General features: G+C 50.5%; 1 long non-coding RNA gene across 1 annotated transcript; it reads left to right on the top strand.

The window, feature by feature from the left end:
* The first annotated feature begins 10,631 nt into the window (after positions 1–10,631).
* Positions 10,632–15,659, top strand: LOC123360564. Its single transcript, XR_006576031.1, has 3 exons — positions 10,632–10,686; positions 13,412–13,538; positions 15,632–15,659. It is a non-coding gene; the product is annotated as an uncharacterized LOC123360564 (long non-coding RNA).
* Positions 15,660–21,824: the final 6,165 nt, after the last annotated feature.

Here is a 21,824-nt window from a genome sequence, read left to right as displayed (position 1 = left end):
AGCCCTGGGCTCCCCCTCACACCCTCCTGCTGCCCGAGCCCTGGGCTCCTCCAAACCTGCACCCGCTGCCGCCGCAGCTCTGGGCCTCCTCACACCTGCATCCCCCTGGCACCCCACCCCTGGGCTCTTCCCCCCTGCCATTCCAGCCCTGGGCTTTCCCCCACATCCTGTGCTGCCCCAGATCTGGGCTCTCCCCTTCCCCCCCACCAATGCTCCCCAACCCACACACCCCCTGCCGCCCCAGGCCTGGGTGCTCCCCCCACCTGCACCCTCCTTCCACCCCAGCCCTGGGTCACTGGTAACTCGCTCCCAGGATGGGTCATTCAGCAGGAATTTTGGATGTGCACAGAACACAGACAGGATTGGTTCCCATATGGTTACAGAACTGCAGTAAAATGGAACAATTTTCAGCTTGTGTGATTGGAGGATACCTGGATGCATATTATAAGACTGTCCTCCATAAATGAGGAAAAGTTGAGGTGCCTTTATTATTCTTTGTTTCTATAGGGAATTTGCCAATGCAATATCACTGTCTTCCTTTCAAACAAACAAAACTACAAAAAAAATGGCAATCACTGTTGAAAATAGCAATTCCAGTTCTAATAACCCCTGGGAAGCATTTCTTGCTCAATTTTATCCTACTTTTTCTACAGCAAATGACAGTGGATCAGTATATTTGATTTGGGAGAAATGAAGTAACAGCTGCCCAAATTGAGTTTGAGCACTCCTGAATGTTGAGGTGTTCAGATCTGGAAGGCAGGTGTTAGAGTCTCTTTCTGAACATTAGCTAAATCTGGAAAGGAAAAGTCAATTTCTGCTTCCATGACTCAGAAGGGGAAATCCTCCTATGTGCCTGGTACTGTATCTAGATGTAAGTGGGGGAATGGTCCTGCTATTGTGGGGAACTTTCCTGGCTTCTGCACTACCCCGGAGAAGTGGGCTGGCAAAAGGATCTGAGTCCTCACTCCCATTTCCTTTACCCAGAGGCCTCCCTGCCCTTGAGGACTCCCCTTCCACTCTCCTGTCTGGCAGAGTCCTCGTAACCCCAACAAGGCTGGGCCCAGGATTCCTGGGGGACTGAACCCCCCGAACCCTGCTGTGGTCACCTAGGACAGGGGCTAGGGTCTCCCTCTCTTTGCACTGCGCACATCCCTGACCCACTGATCACATCATACAATTTAAAGCAAATACAAGTTATTTAATTAACAATAAAATTTAAATAATAAGAAAAAATGGGAAAGGTTAAAGGAAAACACATCACCCTGCTCTGTGGCAGGGACCATCACAAAAAGTGTCTCTGGACATCAGGGCATTTCACAGTCTGTTCCTTGTAGGTCCCAGGCCGCCTCCTCAGGCCCTGGCTGGGCTGCAGGGATGCTGCAGGTTGGACACTTGCTCTGGCGGTGGCCACACACTCTCAGGCTCTGGGTGGCAGGACCCTTCTCCCCAGCATCACCCCCGCCCTGTCAGGGTTACGATCCCCCTCCAAGTCTGGCCTGCAGGGCCTCTTGGCTGAGGCGTCTCCCTGTGCTGGGCCCACTGCCCAGGGTCCCCTTCGCTCTCCCCAGCTGCTCACCGCACCCAGCTCCGGACTGCTCCAGCTCCACTCTGCCTCAGCACGGCTGCTGCTGCTGCTCTGCCTTCAGCTCCCTGGGCTGCTTGTCTGGCCTCTCTGGCTCCAGTTGTTACAGCTCTGCTCCCAGGGCAGGGCTGCTCTCTCTGGGCTGTGCTCTGGCTTTGGGGCTGCAGATCTGCTACCATCAGCTCAGCTTGGGTCCCCTGCTCTCTCCTTAGCTCAGCCCCACTCCATGTGACTCAGACAATTCCAGCTCACAGGGAGGACGGGACCCCCCTGGCCTCCTGACTCCTTGAATAGCCTGCCCGCCCTGTCAATCAGGCTGACCTGGAGCATTGGTCTCTCCACATTGTTCCTGGGGACTGTCAGTCTCAGGTTCCTGATTTCCCATCGACCCCTCCCTTTTTAGTGCTGTGAGCTAGCAACCAAACACCCCCACTGAATGTTAGTAAGGGGGCAACAGTCCCCTTACATAAAGTATCTAAATCCCCTGGGCACAGCTCACCAGGGCACAGCTTGGGAGCTGCACTGGGAATAGATCCTGCAGGAAATCCCTTCCCCCCATCTGCTAGCTTGTGTTTTGTTACAGCCCTGGAAATAATCCTGCTGCCTGCACGTGTTCCGCAGAGAACAGAGGAGCAAATTCTCTCCCTGTTCCCCCTTCCACAGCCATTAAAGGACAGAATAAACCCCCAGCAGCGCCCTGCCCCACAGAGTCCCCCCCTGTAAGGAGAGAGATGTGCAGTGACTAGGGCTCCGGCTCAGCATCACCAGGTTTATATAACTTTTGGTGATGCCCAGAACTGGTCCAAGTCCTGCCTCTCCTTCCTCGCCCCCCCCAAAGCGCTGTGGGAGGGAGTTTGGGTACATGAGGTGCAGGCTCTGGGATGGGCAGGGGGTTGGGGTGCAGAGGGGGTGGACCCTGGGAGGGAGTTTGGATGTGGGCTCTGGGCTGGGGCAGGGAGTTGGGGGGCAGGGGGGAGTGGTGGGCTCTGGGAGGGAGTTTGGGTGTGGGCGGGGTGTGGGATCTGGGCTGTGGCAGAGGGTTGGGGTGTGGCACTTATCTTGGGCAGCTCCCAAAAGTGACCCACACCCCCATCTGGCAGCAACTCCTACATGGAGGAGGCCCGGGGGGCGTGGGTCTCCTGGCACCACTGCCCGCTGGCACCACCCCTGCAGCTCCCATTGCCGCAGTTCCAATGGCAGAGTTGGCACTTGGGGTGGGGGCAGCGTGCGAGAGACACACCCCACGGGGGCTGCAGGGATGTGCCAAATGCTTCTGGGAGTGGTGCGCCGTGCAGAGCCAGGGTGGGCAGGAATCCACTTTAGTCACGCTGTGCTGCCAGTAGTGGTGGCAGGAGCCCCCAGGCCCTTTCAAATCACCCGGGGCCAGCTGCTCAGGCTTTCTGACTTCCTGATGGGGAAGCAAAGGGAAGGCACATGTGCCCCTCATGAGCAGTTCTGGGGAGTCTTTTTGGGGCTCCTGGAGTAGGCAGCAGAGAGGTGCAGCCCCACCACCAAGTCTGTTTCACTGGATGGGAGAGGGGGCTGCAGGGTGATCTCCCACCTCCGTGCATCCAGCAGCCTGTGCTCCCCCCTGCCATGCTGGAGCCTCCACATTTATTTATCGACAAATAAAATTTGCAGAATTTTAAAATATTGTGCACAGAATTTTTTTGGTGCAGAATCTCCTCAGGAGTGAGACTGACTCAGGGAACCTCCTTGGATTGTCACTGCTTGGTGAACCACTCAGCCACCACACCAATGCACAGAGAGTGCCAAGCCCCACCGCTATGTGGGGCTGGGGGCTGGGGTCGGGTCATACACATTCAGACTGTGTGCTCCCCCCGCTACAAACCGCTGCTGATTTCCCAGTTAGGACATTAGCTGTTACCGATAAGGTTTGTCTGTGTTGATTTTTTTTTTATCTCATTGTTAGGTGTAAGAAGTATAAACTGTTCAATATGTTCAATTAGTTGGTTAATAAGATGTTTATGAGGTAAATCACTGGCTTTAAAATAAGATCCAATCTGGAGCATATGAACTATTGACCCCTGGACTCCATCTCTGAGAGGGGACTTGTTTACCATCAGGACACAGGCTCAAACCAGTCCAAACCGGTTTTTCCCGCCAAAACCAGCCCTCAGCGTTCCATCTCCTCAGCACTTTTCCCGCCACAGAAGTGATATAAGGACGTGCTCAGCGCCTGCGCGGGGCCGTCCCCCCCCAGCGATGGCCCGTCCACGGTCGGGTCTTCCCAGCGCTCCCGAGCCGGAGAGTGATGAGCCCCCTCGGTCCCGCCGTGAGACTGAGGAACAGGAGGCCTGTCACCCCCATTCCTGCCGTCCTGCATCCCTGGTGTCCAGCCTCCCACGGAGCCCCCCGGGGAGTGAGAGACCCCGGGGGGGGGCACTGGGGCTGGGCAGGAAAGTGACTCTGCCCCGGGGAACCTGGGAGAAGCCTCAGAGCTGCCTCAGCCCCAGTGGGATTTGGGGGGCAGAGACTGGGGCCTGGTGGGGGGATCCCCTGTGGTGTGGGGGGGATGGGGGGTGTCAGGCAGGGAGGGGAAGGTCAGTGGGATGCGAGGGGGGTTGAACTGTCTCTGGGCAGCCAGGAAATTCCCGGGAGAGGGAAAGTGGTGGGCGGGCGAAGGGGGGAGGGGGGTTAATTGGCTCCTGTCCCTGTTTGTGCCACTTGCCTCTCGCCCCCGATACAAATTCTCTCTAGTTCTGCCCCTTTTCTCTCTCAGTGTCTCACACGTGGCTATAAAATCTGGGGCAATTTCCCCCCTTTCCCCTCCAATGATCAGCTCTCCCGTCCCCCCCGATGTCCCCCGTTCTCCCCAGGAGTCTCAAACGTCAATTTAAAATCTTCTCTAGTGAGGGGCATTTTCCCACCCATTTCATCTGCAGCGATTTGTCCTTGTTTAGGTGGGAAATTGTTGCCCTGAGTCATTCCCCAGCACATGGCTGCCCCTGGAGTGGGGGTGGGATGGCTCAGTGGTTGGAGCACTGGCCTGCTAAACCCAGGGCTGGGAGCTGACTCCTTGCGGGGGCCAAAGGGTCAATGTTGGGATATTGTTAGCCTTTTCTAGAGGGTCTGGCTGGAGAGTCTTGCCCGCATGCTCGGGGTTCAGCTGATCGCCATATTTGGGGTCGGGAAGGAATTTTCCTCCAGAGTAGATTGGCAGTGGCCCTGGAGGTTTTTCGCCTTCCTCCGAAGCATGGGGCAGGGGTCGCTTGCTGGTGGATTATCTGCTACTTGAAGTCTTTAAATCATGATTTGGAGCATTCAACAGCAGAGTCAAGGGAGAGAAATAGTTCAGGAGTGGGTGGATCGGCTTATGTGGGCTGCATCTTGCAGGAGGTCAGACTAGATGATCATAATGGTCCCTTCTGATCTTGAATTCTATGATTCTATGATTTAGTTGGGGATTGGCCCTGCTTTGAGCAGGGGGTTGGACTAGACACCTCCTGAGGTCCCTTCCAACCCTGATATTCTATGAGATGCCTGTTCTCTGACAGGGCAGGGAAGGAAGGCGCACGTGTCCCCCGTGGGGACTGCCCAGACCCCCGTTTCCCAATCCCAGTTGCTGCCCCCTAACTACCAACACAGTTGCCCCCAACCATCAGTTGCCAGTCACCTGCCCGTCCCCCACCGCTGCCTCCTTCCTTTATCCAGGGACCTTTCAGCTCCCCCTCCCCCTACCTTGCCCTTTTAATCAGCTCCTCAAAGGGCTCCCTGCTGCCCATGGCAATGGTGGGGGTGGGGGGAACCATTACTTTGTTTTTATGTATTGGACTGTTGTATAAAATCCAGTCCAACAGTCCTGCTTTTCCACTAGTTCGTTAACAGCAATATAAAATCCCCTCAGATCTTGGTGTTTTTCTCTCATGTTATCAAATACGCAGTTTGTGACACATTTGCTTTGCAAATCTCAAAGATTCATATAAAATACCCTAAACATTTGCCCCACTGCTCTCTAGTTGTCTATTTCTAATTGAATATGCCCTGAGATTTTTCCCCTGTCTCTCTAATTATAAAATACTAAGAAAATCTCAAATTTACACCTTTTCTCAGATTCTTGAACCTGGATATAAAATGTTTGCAAATGTTGCCCATTTTCTCTTTATTCATTTATCAAATATTGATGTGAAACACTCAGATTTTACCTCCTATCAACAACTGATATAAAATCCCTCTGATTTTCCACTTGTCTCTCTATAATTTGCAAAATGGATCCAAAATCTCTCAAATTTCCACCCTTTCTCTTTCATTTCTGAACGTTGCTCTCAAAGCTCAGGTTTTGCCTCTTTCTGTGTCATTATCAAATGTCAGTTAAAAATCCTCTCGGATTTGGGGCTGTTCCCCATATTTCTAAATCCCTGCAACTTCTTCCTTCGAGGGAACCTGTTGCCCTGAGTTCTTCTCCATCCTGGATGTTGTAGGGGGTGAAATTGCCCAGAGATCATCTTTCCCGTCTCCTTTGTGAATCATTTGGTCCCTCCTTTACCTCTGTTAAAATGTTTGCCAAAGAAAGAGACCAGCCACATATTTAATACCCATCAAGGCCAGAGGCCTCCCCCTGTTTGGGGATCGGAGGTTCCCAGCTGGTAACGGGAGAGTTGGCTGGACCCTTTTCTACAGCTGGCACGGGATGATGAGGTCACTCTGAGTGCAGTGTGAGTTGAGAAGTATCCCAAACCCCTTGGCAAATGGCCTCTGTGAGGGGTTGCTTCCCGCAGTGCTAAGATCTGGGGGTGAGGGAGGTGGGAAGGGGGTCAGCACTGCCGCACAATGGTCTCTTCCCCAGCATTCTGGACTCAGTCTTTCTGAACTCTGGTTTCATTGAAAACATTTGTTAATCCAGAGTCACTGTATGAAAAGACAAGGAGTGACTCCGGATGGACAGTGGGGCAAATAAGATCAGCAATTCTCCCTGTGAGGAGGGGCTCTCATTAGCTGCTCTCCCCAGAGAGCTAAAGGAGGGAAGCTGATCAAACGCTCTGTCCCTCTCTGCTCAGGATACTGGGGTTCAGCTTCCTGGGTCAGAGGCTGCAGCCTCCATTGTGATCTGGGAGACCAGGCTTAGCAGCTGCTGCTCCCCCAGCGGGGTTCTGTGCTGGGAAGTGACCTGAATTAAAGCTGCTTCTCTGCCTGGCCCAGGGGATGACTTTCTCCAGCTGGTCCTAGCCCCCTAGGGCAGCCCTGGGCCCTGTTAATATTAAATTCTGAGCCAGAGTCTCCAGGTAACTGAAAGACCTCAGGGAAAGTCCTGGGGTCTGGCAAGAAAGTGACTCTGCACAAACAGCCCCTCCTCATTTCTCCTCCCAGTAGCAATTGCCAGGAGAAAATCCAGCCATGGGAGAGCAAAGCCCCCAGGAATGGGACTTTCCCAGCCAGAGGGGCAGGAAGAGAGGACAGGGGAAGGAGAGACTGAAAGGGGCAGTGGGAGAAATGAGAGGGGAGAGATTTCCAGCTCTCTAATCCACCCAGAGACATGTATTGCTGCATCCCTGGGCAGAACCACTTTCCAGTCAACAAAACAAGGATCAGTTCCGGACTCCATATTCCCCCAGCTGGGGTGTGGCTGCTGTGGGGTCAGTGTGTGAGGGAATCCCCCACAGTGACTCCTTTGGTTCTGCTTTTTTCTAGCCTTGTGTTCAGAGACTTTGTTACGGGGTGAGGGGAGGGAGAAGGGAGGTTAAAAATGTCTCTGTGGGCTTAGCCTGGCAGGAGGGGCCAGATCTACATTGTAATAAACAGATTGAGCATTTCCCAACATGGCAGACTCTAGGGTGTCTGTCTGCAGGGAAAGGGCCTGGGGGAATTCTGATGTGAAATTAACTAAAACCGGTTGTGAGACGCCCACAACTGCCCTTCTCCCCCAGACAGGCTGCAGAATGACGTCCATGTTTTGCTCCAGCTCATCCCAGCCTGGCATGGGACAGGGAAGAGAAATGGCTGCAGTGGAGCCAACTCAGGTAGAGATTATCGGGGGATTGCTGGTGGGTTCGTGCTGGAGGAGAGGGACAGCAAATACACCGGAGATGGGAAGTTTTGAACAGTCTGGTTTGGAGGTTGGAGCGGGGCAGGAAATTCACAGCGTGGGGAAAGCAGGAGGCCAGGGTGTGGCAAACCTGCTGGGAATTATTTAATAAGTGGCCTAGATTCTAGGAACAGACCCAGGAGGTTCAGAGGTGGAAATGCCCTAATTTGTGAAGAAAGAAAATAGCCCACCTACATGGAGCTAGTCAAACTGACCAGACTCCCAGTGCTGGAGCCTGAGCTCACTAACCAGCGGCTGCTGTGAGATATGAAGGGGGCACCCATGAGTCAGGCTTATTGAAGGTGCCTCTCCCTTCATATCCCACTCCTCACAAGGAGGAGGCTATTGGGCTTCCTACCAGGGAGCTCTCCCTGGACCCTGCTAGGGGCTCCATCTCCTGTATCAGTCAGTGGCTAGTAGGTGTGTGATGGATCTGCTGGGAGAGACAAGGGGCTCTCTCTTTGTCCCCTCCCCCTGGTATTTGCTGGATACGCTGAGCGGGGTGGGGGTGGGACTCTGTTGACTGCGATCCACCCAGAGCTTCCATTTGATTCGCTCCTCTCTGCCACAAATAGTGGGGCTGTGAGTGGGGAAAGAGGTCCTGAGTGTTGGACTCTTGCTCTTTCAGGGGCCGGTGACCTTCGAGGAGGTGGCTGTGCAATTCACCAGGGAAGAGTGGGCTCTGCTGGACCCTGCTCAGAGAGCCCTGTATTGGGATGTCATGCAGGAGAACTATGAGACTGTGACCTTGCTGGGTAAGGGTTCCTGTCCCCTCGGATCTGCGAAGGGGAAATGAAGAGTTAAGGTTCACACCAGCCCCACAATGCCACCTCTACTCTGTCCTGTTTCAGCATCACCCCAATATGCCAGTGACACACACACACTACCAGAGACCCTCCCCTGCTGCAGAACACTTTAGGAACAGAGCACAGGAGCCGTATTGCACAGTGTCAAATAACTCCTGTTTGCTCAAGTAAAACTGAGGGTTAGGAGCGGCATAATCAGGAGAAGCTTCCTACCCCTGACCTCTCAAACTCTGAGCCTTCTCCACCCAGAGCACAATAATGCTTGGGGTGTAACAAGCAGGCTGCTGGAGTCAGAGCTGCTGGCCCAGGGTCACTTATCACACAGACACTCCGTGCGTCCTTGAATGCTGGCTGGGGGTATCCAGAGAAGGAAGCTCAGTGGCGGATTTAGCGTTAGTAGGGCCCTGTGCTCAGCTCCATTTTAGGGGTCCATCCTTGGGACATAGGCAAGAAAAAGAACATTCTCTCATTTCCCTCCCCTGCTGCAGAACACTTTGGGAACAGAGCACAGGAGCCGTATTGCACAGTGTCAAATAGCTCCTGTTTGCTCAAGTGAAACTGGAAGTTAGGTCTGGCATAACTGTTCCATACCCCTAATCATTTTTGTTGCCCTTTTCTGGAGCTTTTCCAATTCCAGTATATCTTTTTTTGAGATGGGGCGACAACATCTGCATGCAGTATTCAAGATGTGGGTGTATCATGGATTCATTTGCTGTTTTTACAAATATGATATATGATATATTCTGTCGTATCTATCCCTTTCTTAATTATTTCCAACATTGTTCGCTTTTTTTCACTGCTGCTGCAAACTGAGTGGATGTTTTCAGAGAACTATCCACAGTGACTCCAAGATCCATCTCTTGAGTGGAAACAGCTAATGTAGACCCCATCATTCTGTATGTATAGTTGGGATTATGTTTTCCAATGGGCTGCACTATGTGCTATCCTGTCATCTAGTACTGCTGAGATCCTGCATTCAGTGATATCCCTGCCATTCCTGTTCCCTTTCTCAACTGATCCCCACCAGCCCATGCTTCCTGTTCCCAGCTTCCCCAGGACTCTCTCACTGTCTCTGAACCTCTCTGTCAGCAAGAAGCAGTGCCAGGGACACTTGCCCTCTGTCTGGAGTCTTCGATGTCTGGGACATGGATTTACTTTCTCTGTGTTGTAAGAGGCTCTGTCATAATGAGTGTCTGTGACATTACCCAGAGTACAATCTGGACTGTTAAATAGTTGTGTCCCCTCAGTTCTCCAACCTGGGGTGCCTTTTCCACTGTTTTCCCGCGAGAACAGCCCCTCTTGTCACACAGTCTTGTCTTACACACAGTCTCCAGCATGTAACTCTCTCCCAGCTACACAGTATTGAGTGCTGCTAGACAGCCACTCATGAATTACACCTCAGGAGAAAACCAGCAAATTCTCAAGTGCCCAACTTTCCCCCAGAAATGTGCGTCTTGCACTGTCCAGCACGCTACTGAACAACGCAAGCTCATATGAAGTCTGTCATTTCATCAGTGGAAAATGACATGCACCAGTTTGTTGTCCCAAATGGAGTTTCCAACACACTTTAATCCAAACACACTGGTTAGATAAACAATAAACCAAGATTGTTAACTACCGAAAACTAAAACTAGGTCCAGCCGATGAAAGGGGCACTCCCAGGAGAGACTGTATAATGGCTGTAACATCCAACAACTTTGTAAACCTGAGAGAGCTGCCTTGGGGACAATGACAGGGAGAATCCCCCAAAGTGACTCCTTGGATTCTGCTCTTCTCTGGTCTCTGATTGTTCCTTCCAAAGTGGAGTACTTTGCACTTGTCTCTATTGAATTTCATCCTCTTTCCTTCAGCTCATTTCTCCAGTTTGTCCAGATCATTTTGAATTTTAATCCAATCCTCCAAAGCACTTACAACCCCTCCCAGCTTGGTATTGTCCACAAACTTGATAAGTGTAACAGAGAGACTGTTACTGGGAGGGTTTCACCATGTGTCAGAGGGTTACACCCTGGTGGGAGGGGGCTAGGCCTGTACTGGGAGAAGGTCACTCTGTGCTTCACAGTGTGGCAGAACCTAGAGTGTCCATTAGCAGGGGAAAACCTGGGGGGAATCGGCTTGTGGAATGTACAAAAGCCCCGTCTGAATTCTTACACCTTGCCCTTTTCACCCCAGCAGGCTACAGAATAACATCCATGTTTTGCTCCAGATCATCCCGTCCTCCCAGGGGGAAGGAAATGGCTGCAATGGAGCTGGCTCAGGTAAGGGATTCTCAGGGAGCTGGTGGTGGGTTCTGCTTGGAGGGAGAGGAGCAGTAAATGCATAGGAGGGTGGGAATTGCTCAAGGTGGTGGGAGGCAGGAACTATCTAGGGTGGAGAAAGGGAGGGGACAGGATGTGACAAAGCTTCTGAGACTTTTGTAATGTAGGATGTGATGGGTTGTCACCCCCCGGGGTGCACTGTGGGGGGCTTCTGGGAACCGCTGTGGCCTCTAACCCTCAAGCTGGGCTGGCCCTTCTCACACTGCTTTGCTGGAGATTCAGCCAGCCTCTCCAGGGCCTGTTATCACCCAACGGGACAGCAGGTGACGCCATACACCCAACTAAGCTACCTGAGTGCTTTACCTAAGCCGCTCAAGGACAGATAGACGACAACAGCCAATTTCTCAGCTCCCCAACCTTGCACACTTGCTGTAGGATACATTCAGAATTATACCATCTTATAGTGCACAGGGATCTCTGTAATGTCAGCTCATTAATATAGTTCCCCTTCCCCTCAATCTGGGACAGATGTGCACAGCGAGCTTGTGCTAACCAAGCTGAAATTTTCCCCAGACACTTCACTCAAAATACGCTGGTTAAGATAAAGCATAAAACAAGTTTATTAGCTGCAGAAAGACAGATTAAGTGATTATAAGTGATAACAAACAGATCAAAGCAGATTATTTAGCAAATAACCAAAACTCAAACTACGCCTAATATACTAGCTGGATAGAATTTGGATTAGCAGTTTCTCACCCTGACTAATGATACAAGCAGTCCACCAAGTTTCCATACACAAGCTAGAAATCCCTTTATCCTGGGAGCAGCACTCCCCCACTTCAGTTTTTGTTTCTCAGGTGTTTCCAGGAGTTCTCTTGTGTGGGGAATGAGACCAAGAGATAACGTCACAACCCACCTTATGTAGCTTTTCCATATGGCGTGACCCCTTTGTTCCAAACTCAGTTCCCAGTCCAGTTTGTGGAAAAATACAGGTACTAAAATGGAGTTTAGTGTCATGTGGTCTGGTCACAGGCCCTGCTGCGTCATAGTATCCATGACTAATAGGCTGGCTGAAACATTCAGAGGAAGGCTAAGCTCTTCCACGGTCCATTGTCTTTGTTGATGAGCCATCAGCACTGTCTGGCTTCTTCATTGTTGTACCTGAAAGGCTCGTTGTGGGTGTTACCCAGAGTAAGCACATTTGAAATACAGATACAGAGTCAGTATCCATAACTTCAGATACGAACGTGATATGTGCACACAAATAGGATAATCATATTCAGCAAATCGTAACTTTTCCAGTGACACCACACATAATGCATCTTGTACAAAATACATCATAATTATGTCCTAATCATATTATAACCGTACCACTATGATGAATATGGGGGTGTAATGTCAGATAGGGCCTAATTTCAAGGCACAGGAGTTGGGAATGGAACTTCCCCTCTTTGTGGAACAGGAAATAACCCTCCAGCCAGGGCTGGGACAACTTCCCAGACTCCCAGTGATGGAGCCTGAATCTACTCACACTTCATTCTACTCAGAACGCCAATCGTTGTGGCAACAGCAAACTTTATAAGTGATGATTTTATACACTCTTTTAGGTCATGGATAAGATGTTAAATAGCACAGGGCCAAGAACCAATCCCTGCGGGAACCTGCTAGAAAGAAATCCACTCGACCCTGGCTCCCCATTTACTATCACAGTTTTTAATCTATTTAATGTATGCCATGTTTATTTTGTATCATTCTAGTTTTTTTAGTAAAAATATTGTGCTGATCAAGTCATATCCCTTACAGAAGTTTAGGTAAATTACATCAATACTATTAGCTGCAACCAAACTTTTGATCTCCTCCAGTAAGGATATCCTGTTAGTTTGATAGGCTCTATTTTCTCTAAACCTTTGTTAGTGGGCACTAATCATATTACCCTTCTTTGCTTCTTTATTAATGAATGAAATCCAGTATTGGCTCCTCCATTCTCTTGATGAATATAGATGTCAGACTTCAGGTCTTTTAGAAAGTCTTGGATACAAGTTATCTGGACCCGCTGATTTAAACATATCTGACTTTAATAGCTACTGTCCTCATGACTTCTTGTTGGAATGGAAAGAGTGTCGCCATCAACATCTTATGATACGAGTACATCATCTGTTTTTCTCCAAATCCAGGAGAGAAATATTTATTGAGGACTTTTACCTCTTCTGCATTATTTTGATAATTCTGCCATTTCTATTAGTAAAGTACCATTGTTAGGATTAAGTTTGCAATTAATATACTTTTAAAATCTTCCTTCTTATTGTCATTGTTTGGTCATTGATTTCTGATAGCTTTCTTTACCAGTTTTCTACAAATCTGACCTTCTAACTTCTATTCTTTACTATTGACTTCCCCTTTCTTCTATATATTTAATTTGGAGAGTGTTGGGATTCCTACCAGGGAGACACCAGTAGGGTCCAGAGACAGCCCCATCTCCTATATCAAGCTCTGGCTAGTAGGTATGTGATAAATGACAAGATCCTGCCTCCCTCTGTCAGCTGGGAGACACAAAGGTTCTCTCTTTCTACCCTCTGATGCCGCCTGGCTGCTCTAAGCTAGGTGAGGTGGGACTCTGTTAACATGTGCCTCCCGGAGCTTCCATTTACCTGGTGCTGCTGTTCCGTGAATAGGGGGGTTGTGAGTGAGGCAGCAGGTACTGAGTGTTGGACTCTTGCTCTTTCAGGAGCCGATGACCTTTAAGGAAGTGGCTGTGTACTTCACCAGGGAAGAGGGGGCTCTGCTGGAGCCTGTTCAGAGAGCCCTCTACTGGGATGTCATGCAGCAGAACTATGAGACTGTGACCTCGCTGGGTAAGGATTCCTGTCCCCTCTGTTCTTGAAAGGGGAAATGAAGAGTGAAGGTTCATGCCACCCCCACAATGCCACCTCTACTCTGTCGTGTTTCAGCATCACCCCAATATGCCAGTGACACACACACACTACCAGAGACCCTCCCAAGTTGCAGAACACTTTGGGAACAGAGCACAGGAGCAGTATCACACAGTGCCAAATATCTCCTCTTTATTCAAGTAAAACTGGGGGTTAGGTCCAGCATAATGAATAGAGCTTCCTACCCCCGGCCTTCTCTCAAACCCTGAGCCTTCTCTACCCAAACCAGAATGGGCTCGGTATGTAACAAGCAGGCGGCTGGAGTCAGAGCTGCCGGTCCACGGTTACTTATCACACAGACACCCGGTGCGGCCTTGAATGCTGACTGGGGGTATCCAGACCGGGTAGCTCCAGCAGCAGAACACTGAATCTCACCCAGGATTACAGATGACACAACTCCTCACTGGTCTGGATTGCGATGGAATGTAAATGTCTTCACACCTTCCCCCTGAAGGAGAATGGCTGTTTGACCAGCTGTTTACCTTGCTGTCTCTGAGGAACTGCTCTGTGGGTGTTCCTCAGAATTGTGACTTTTTCAGTAATATCATACTGTAAAATCTCATAACTTTACATACAGTGTTACTACACATTTTAACAGGAGGATAATATTCAGTAGGTTATGTGTTTTCAAATGATACCTCACAAGGCATACTGTGTACAAAATTGATCACAATTTTCTAGAAGAGTGAACACAGGGGCATAGACTGACACAGTGTCTGTGTGTGTGTTCCCAGCAGATATGTGGGTATTTCAGTCCCTCATAAGCACAGTGTCTGGCATCTTCAAGGACCTGGGGAACTGGTCCTGGGAATTCACTGGTTTACCAAGTGTGACACTGTATGGAATTGTGAGACTCTTTGGTATTAATAATAAAATAATAATATAATCTGATAAAATTGCAATCAATCATGCTAGATATGCCATGTAAGGTGTCAGTGAAAATGTTATGATTTGCCAATAATAATAATATAATAATTTTGTTTCTATGTTTGTATCACCTTTTTATTGTGAGTTATAGATATGTAGGGTATATCTGTATTTCCAGACTTGTGCAGTGTTTCTGGGTGACACCCCCAGACATATTGGCATCAATACTGCCTAGCCTGTTTGATGGCCCATTGAGAGTCATCAGCTGTACAATGAGCCCATGGAAAGGACCAAGGGGATACACCTATTGAGTCAGCAAGACATGCCGGGGTATGCCTGTGTAATGAGAACTTCAAGGCTTTTCAATGCCATGTGCTGTGAAGCTTGTGTTTGGGACACAGGAAGTACAGGCCACATGGCAAAAGGAATGTAAAGGGCAGCTGCATTATCTCCATTCTGTCTTCAATCCCCCTTCCCACCTGTGGAGCAACTTCTCTACAAACTGAACCCTGGAACAAAGGACTGAATGACCCATCCGAGCTATGGATGTGTTCCAGACAGACTTTCAAGCCAGCAACTCACCAATACTGCTAAGAACCTGATATATCCATTTTGGAATGTATCTGACTGCTTTTCCATTTAACTTCTTTCTGTCTTTCTTTCGTTTAAACCTTTAGTTTAGATGCTAAAGGATTGTCTGGAAGGATGGAATTTTGGGTAATATCCAAACCTATACTGACCTGGTGATGTGGCTGACCCTTTGGGGTCAGAGGAACACTTTGTTTATGTGAGCAGAGTTTTTAAATAACCTCTCACTGTACTGGACCTCGCTGCTGATTAGGAGTCAGAGAACTGGGATGGAATAAAGGGGGCCGTGTGATTTCTTTTTTCAGCTTCTCGATAACCTGTGTGGGGGATCAGAAGCACAGTTGATGACTGGTCAGTGAGTTTAACTTCAGTGTTAACCAGCAGTTCTGGGAGCATCTGCTCTCCCTTTTTCAGCCTGCCCTAACTTTGGCATTTTCAGTGAGAACTGCCCCTGGCCCACCAGGTCACACTAAGCACTGAAGTTAAATTAATAGAATGTTTTTTTATGACCAAGTCTTATGAAATCAACTAAACTCCTTTGTTTTCTTTCATCTGAGCAGGGTTTCTAGTTTTCCAACTTGATGTGATCTCCCAGCTGGAACAAGGGGAAGAGCCATGGGTCCCAGACCTCCAGGGTTCAGAGGAAAGAGAGATCCTGAGAGCTCCCTGCACAGGTGAGGAAACATTAAACCACCTCAGAATCTGTAAGTGCCTGAAGGAAACATCTGGGATGCCCAACAAAGCCCTTGGGGAGGTCTCTCAGTTCATTATTGTCCCTTGCAGGGGTCGTATCCTCAGGGTAAATATAGTTCATGGCTTCCTATAGATCCTAGCAGACACCAGGCAGTAGCTTCCTCCCTTCCCCCTGCGTATTTGGATGGGATGTGAAGGCTGAATTCATCCCCCTCCTCTCTCCTATTTGGGGGAAGAGTTTGGGGGAGTTCAGCTCCTGATTTTTATTTGACCTGTCTTCAGCACTTGTTTTTGTTTGGTCTTCCCCTTTCCATCCCTGTTTGAGGTTTCTGTCTCTGTCACAGCAGGTGATGCAATGGCATGTGAGAAAGAGGAGCAGAATTCTCAGCCTGAAAATGTTGAGCCAGTGGGTAAAAACAGAGCATTATCGCAAAGATCGAAAAGGAATGTGTCCAGGAGTCATGAGCAGGGAAAATCCTGGGAGATTCAGCACAGACCAAAAACAGATCAAGGAAAGCAGCCAGGGAAGAAAGTGGATAAATTTATTTCTTCTTGGGGAACTCAGAAGATCCTCATGGAAACCCCAACACAGCAGGATATCCTCAGGCGAAAGAGAAAAAATGCATGCAGTGAGTGTGGAAAAACCTTCTCTCACAGCTCAGCCCTTTCTGTACATCAGAGAATCCACACAGGGGACAGGCCCTATGAATGCCGTGAGTGTAGGAAAACCTTCAATCGCAGTTCGCACCTTATTAGGCATCAAACAATCCATCGAGGAGAGAGCCCCTAGGAATGCCGTGAGTGTGGAAAATGCTTCACTAGTTGCTCAAACCTTAGATTTAATTTACCCTGGTTCCTCAACTGTTGCTACAGTTCTATTACCCATCAATCCAAAGACTGAGAGAAATGGAGAGTTCCAACCATTGTCCTTTTAGTATCTTATTGTTCCTCTCTCTGTTTTTTGTGCTGGCCTTTCTATTCTATCACTTTCTGCCTTTGTTTAGTTGGTAACAGTTGGTTTCCATCACTCACGTTTGTTTGTTTAAATCTCTATCCGTTGTTAAATAAATTTTTTGCTTGTTCGATAACTGTACTCAGGCGCTGTGTGAGATACAGTAGCAATGATCCACAGTAAAACTAGTAACCTGGGATACTTGGGGAAGAGAGGATCTGGGATTTCACCAGGTATCTGGTGATTCGGGCTGGACCCCAAAGGGGGACACATTGAAGGAACTCAAGGGTTAAGGTGGCTGCTGTAGCTCAGAGGAGGGTCCTTGAGTTCCAGCAGGCTGGTGAGTTTGGTCACTAACATCCAGCTGCCAAATGCAAAACTCCCTCTTCCTTGTGGCAGGTGGCAACAAGGAGACTCACAGTCCTCAGCACCCTGAGAAGGGTCACAATGTGTCTCTGTGTTGATCCACCTGTCAAATCCACACAGGGAAAGCTCCCGATAGCACAAAACTCTGCCCTATGAAATCATGGAACATGTGCTCTTCGCTCTGTGAAAGCATGTAAAGAATCCAAGCGCTGGAGGATAGGGTTTGGGTCCAGAGCGACCTAGACAAATTGGAGGACTGGGCCAAAAGAAATCTGAGGAGGTTCAACAAGGAGAAGTGCAGAGTCCTGCACTTAGGACGGACGAATCCTATGCACTGCTACAGCCTGGGGACTGAGTGAGTGAGGGGGGGGGGTTGATAGCAGCCTTCAACTACCTGAAAGAGCAGCAGTGTGGGCTTTCTCCTGGCCACTTTTGCTGGGCTGGGCAGGCGTCCTGGAGGTCTTTCTAGAAGAGAACTGGGAACTGGGTTAGAAAAACCAATGTGAAAACCAGAACCTCAGGTCTAGACTCATTCATTTATAATATTAAATCTTCAATTCTAGTGTCACAGTCAATACAATTGCTTCAGCCTGATAGTTGTCCAAAGGGAAACTTAACTTCTCTCCAACGGGAGTGGAGAGAAAGCACTTTTCAGGGTCTGAGAGAGACAAGGCGGGTGAGGGTAAGAGCTTGCAGAGGACCAACCTCTGTTGGTGAAAGAGACAAGCTGTGGAGATAACCCAGCACCCTTCTTCAGTTCTGTGTAGCCTGGAAGGTCGTCTCTTCCATAACCAGCAGTTAGAACATAAGAACAGCCACACTGAGTCAGACCAGTTCATCTAGCCCACTCTCCCAAAAGTGGCCAGTGCCCGGCGCCCCAGAGGACCCCTGGAACCAGCGTGGATACACCACCACAACAAACAAGGTTAAAAGTCAATGCACATGGGAGAAGGATCTTGTGTTTCATTCCTTATGTCCTAGTCCTATCATGCGGCCATTTCCTTTTCTTCCTTTCTGTTAAAAGCTTTGGTGTTTTGCACAGAAACATTATTTCCTCAGGAGAGACCCAGGAGTGGGGGCTGCATTCCTGTGCCAAACAGTCACTGGAAGGGGGCAGACAAAGGCCTTTAGGACGAGGCGTCCGTCACTGTCAAAAGATCATCTCCCTCCTGCAGGTCACTGGCAGCCTGAATTTGTTCCTTATCCTCCCAGAGTCTGGGGGCTGGAGTCAGCACTACCCAGCCCCTCCGTATGTAGCAGGAACAAACACAAACCTGGTCTTTAAAACAAGCTGTCCCCTTCCTTCTCAGGGAAGATTTTTCTGTGATTGAAGTTGAGCTTCAGTTCCCCTCTCCTAGGGGTGGGGTAGGGGTGGGGCCAGCTCCCAGTGAGATCTGTTTTCACCTTTGCCCGCTTTCAGTCACTCTGGGATGGTAACTCTGCTCCTAGCTGTCAGGCAGCTTCCAGCCCATCCACCCTGCTCATTAACTCTGGTCATGTGTCACTCCCTCTGCCAGCACACAGAGCCTGCAGAAAAGCTACTCCTGCCAGGTGCATTGGTATAGTGGTGTGCGTAGGTGTCTTCCAAGCAATTCATCTGGGTTTGATTCCCAGCCAATGCAATAATGGCTTTTCTCTTTTGTTGTTTCCTCATCTGGAAGTGGTTTAATTTCAGTCACATTGTGTTATAATCACATTATCTATAGAATGAGACAATAAATGTGTCGAAATCCAGCAGGTCATACAGGATGGAGGCACACAAAGGGCTGGAATGTGTTATCTGAGAAAGACAGAACACTTGAAAACCTGCATCTCCCATCCCCTGGCCTTGCGTGTTATGATTCCAGCTGCGTGAGCTGTTTGTAGGATGTTCCTGCATGATGGGGAAATGAAGTTTTGAGTCAGTTTTTGCTCCTGCAGATTCCTTTGCTGTTACAATTATAATGACATGAACAAAAAGGAGGCAAAATAAACATAAACCCCAAGTTGCAATACAGGTGGGGAAAGAGACGATCACGGTTAAGCCAAACACGTCAAAATAAAAATTAATACAAAAAAGGGGAGGGGGGAAGAGATCAAGTAGGTGGAGATCCCCTTGATATTTCAACGCACATAGTTAGAATCAAAGTTCAGACTTGACACTGGAAAACCTGCAACTACCTGTCTCTGTGAACACCTGTGATGAGCAAGATGGAGTTGGGACACCTGTTCTGCTTCAATCATTTATTGTCTCTCTGTTCTCTCCTTCTTCTCCCCCCAATTCCTCGTCTCCAATGTCTCTGCCTTTCTCCTCTCGCTCCCTCTCCCCTGCCCTTTCCGGGAACTCACACTCTACAGCATTTAGGAAAAGCCAGAGCTCCCATGTTCTGCACATGAGCCTGTGTCAGAGGACGTGGGACCCCGGTCAGAACCAGTCACCAGATCAATATGACCCTTTATGGGCGACTTCTCTGCCTGCTCTGCAATTTACACACACCCCCACTGAAGGGGGTGGGGTACAGCTCTGACTGAGAGGCCTCACAGGAGAAACTTCAGCCCAAAGACAAATTTGTGTGAAATGCTGAGAAGTGAAGAGCCCCCTTCCCCTCCCCCCAAAGCCCCAGAACTCTAGAGTCACCCCCATGGCACCAGCACAGGGAACCCAGTGAGGTGGGGTTACAGAATACAAGGGGGAGGGAGCAGGGAGAGAGGTGACAGGAAGTCTCTCTCTTTCCTTCTCTCTTCACTTTCTGTTCTTCTCTTTCCTTCCAGGAACTTCAGTCACAGCAGGGAGGGGTTTGTCTCTTTATTAGGGATCCCTCTGTGTCACGGAGGCTGCTAAAGTCATAGATTCTGTGACTTCTGCAGTGGCCACTGTGGTTGACTCCGTGGCTGCCCCAGCAGCTGGCCTGGGGACAGCTTGAGCAGTGGTTCCAAGGGTGGCAGGAGCAGCCACAGCTCAGTGGCTCCTGGCACCTGTCCTGAGGTGGCTGGAGCAGGGCTGGCCTCTGGGGCTCCCCTCACCTGGCAGCATCTGGAGTGGCAGTGGGTCCCCGGGGCTTCTCCCCCAGTACATGGTGCCACGGGCCCCCTGGACTCCCTGCGCCCACAGCTGGTGCCACGGACCCCCTGGGCCTCCCTCCCCACGATTCAATGAGGGGTATTTATGGTATAAGTCATGGCCGGGTCATGGGCAATGAGCTTTTGGGTTTTGCCCGTGATCTGTCCATGACATTTACTAAAAATACCCGTGATTAAATCTTCACCTTCCTCATTATCAATCAAATAAATCGAAACGCCTCCACCTGCAAGTGGATTTAGCCCAGGACCCTCAGAGTCAGCAGCTGTTACGCCCCCACTGAGCTCTCTCGTCAGGTGTCCTAGCACTGGAAGCCTCCTGTTTAGATCCTAAAATAGCGTTTTTGCACCAATGGGGCTGAAATTTTGGACCGGACATTGTAGCTCCACCGTTATTTTACTGAATTGCTTCAAAACAGCAAGTCAGGAAAGTCTCCTAAGTGCCATGCTCTCTGCCATGGAAACAGCTGCCCCTGCTCTGCAGGAGTCTGTGCGTTCCACACAGCAACGTACACACCTGCTCCGCACTGAAGGGGGGTCAGACAGTGACAGGGCTGGTAACACAAATACTTCAGACTATTAACTCCAGGTCCCATCCTTTCTTTAACCCAGGATGTGCCAGTCACCTGGTAACCATGGTGTTATCTTCACACGCCCTGCCTCCAGCCCCTGTCTGCAGCCAGCCCCGCACCCCACACCCTGCCCGCAGCCAGCCCTGCACCCCCTGCCCTGCCCGCAGCCAGCCCCTGCCTCCGGCCAGCCCCGCACCCCCTGCCCTGCCTGCAGCCCCGCACCCTCTGCCCTGCCCCCACCAGCTGCATCCTCCCTGCCCTGCCCGCAGCCAGCCCCGCACCCCCTGCCCTGCCTGCAGCCAGCCCCACACCCCCTGCCCACAGCCAGCCCCTGCCACACCCCCTGCCCTGTCTCCAGCTAACTCCTGCCGCACCCCCTGTGGCCCCGCCCAAAGCCAGCCAGCCCCCAGACACCCCAGCTGTGGACACCCTGCCCTGTCTCCAGCCAACTCCTGCCACACACCCCTGCCTGAAGCCAGCCAGCCTGCCCCACACACCCCTGTCTCCAGCCAGCCCCACACCCCCTGCCCTGCCTGCAGCCAGCCCCACACCCCCTGCCCTGCCCGCAGCCAGCCCCGCACCCCCTGCCCACAGCCAGCCCCTGCCACAACCCTTGCCCTGTCTCCAGCTAACTCCTGCCGCACCCCCTGTGGCCCCGCCCAAAGCCAGCCAGCCCCCACACACCCCCAGCCGTGCACACCCTGCCCTGTCTCCAGCCAACTCCTGCCACACACCCCTGCCTGAAGCCAGCCAGCCTGCCCCACACACCCCTGTCTCCAGCCAGCCCCGCACCCCTTGCCCTGCCTGCAGCCAAACCCTACCTCCAATCAGCCCCTGCCCTGCCTCCAGCCAGCCCCATGGCCACTGGTGCCCTGCAGTTCCCAGGGCACTAACCCTGCACACCTGCTTCAATGAGGGGGCAGGGAGCAGCTGGGACCCACACATGTGCACACCCGAGGGTGACCAGACAGCAAGTGTGAAAAATCAGGACAGAGGGTTGGGGGTAATAGGATCCTAGATAAGAAAAAGACCCCAAAATTGGGACTGTCCCTATAAAATTGGGACATCTGGTCACCCTAGCACACCCCCAGGACTCCTGGGTTCCATTGCTGG

Source organism: Mauremys mutica, unplaced genomic scaffold (genome assembly GCF_020497125.1).
Source record: "Mauremys mutica isolate MM-2020 ecotype Southern unplaced genomic scaffold, ASM2049712v1 Super-Scaffold_100273, whole genome shotgun sequence".
NCBI lineage: Eukaryota > Metazoa > Chordata > Testudines > Geoemydidae > Mauremys > Mauremys mutica.
The sequence above is the reverse complement of the archived record's forward strand: the minus strand, read 5'-3'. Positions and strand labels throughout refer to the sequence as shown.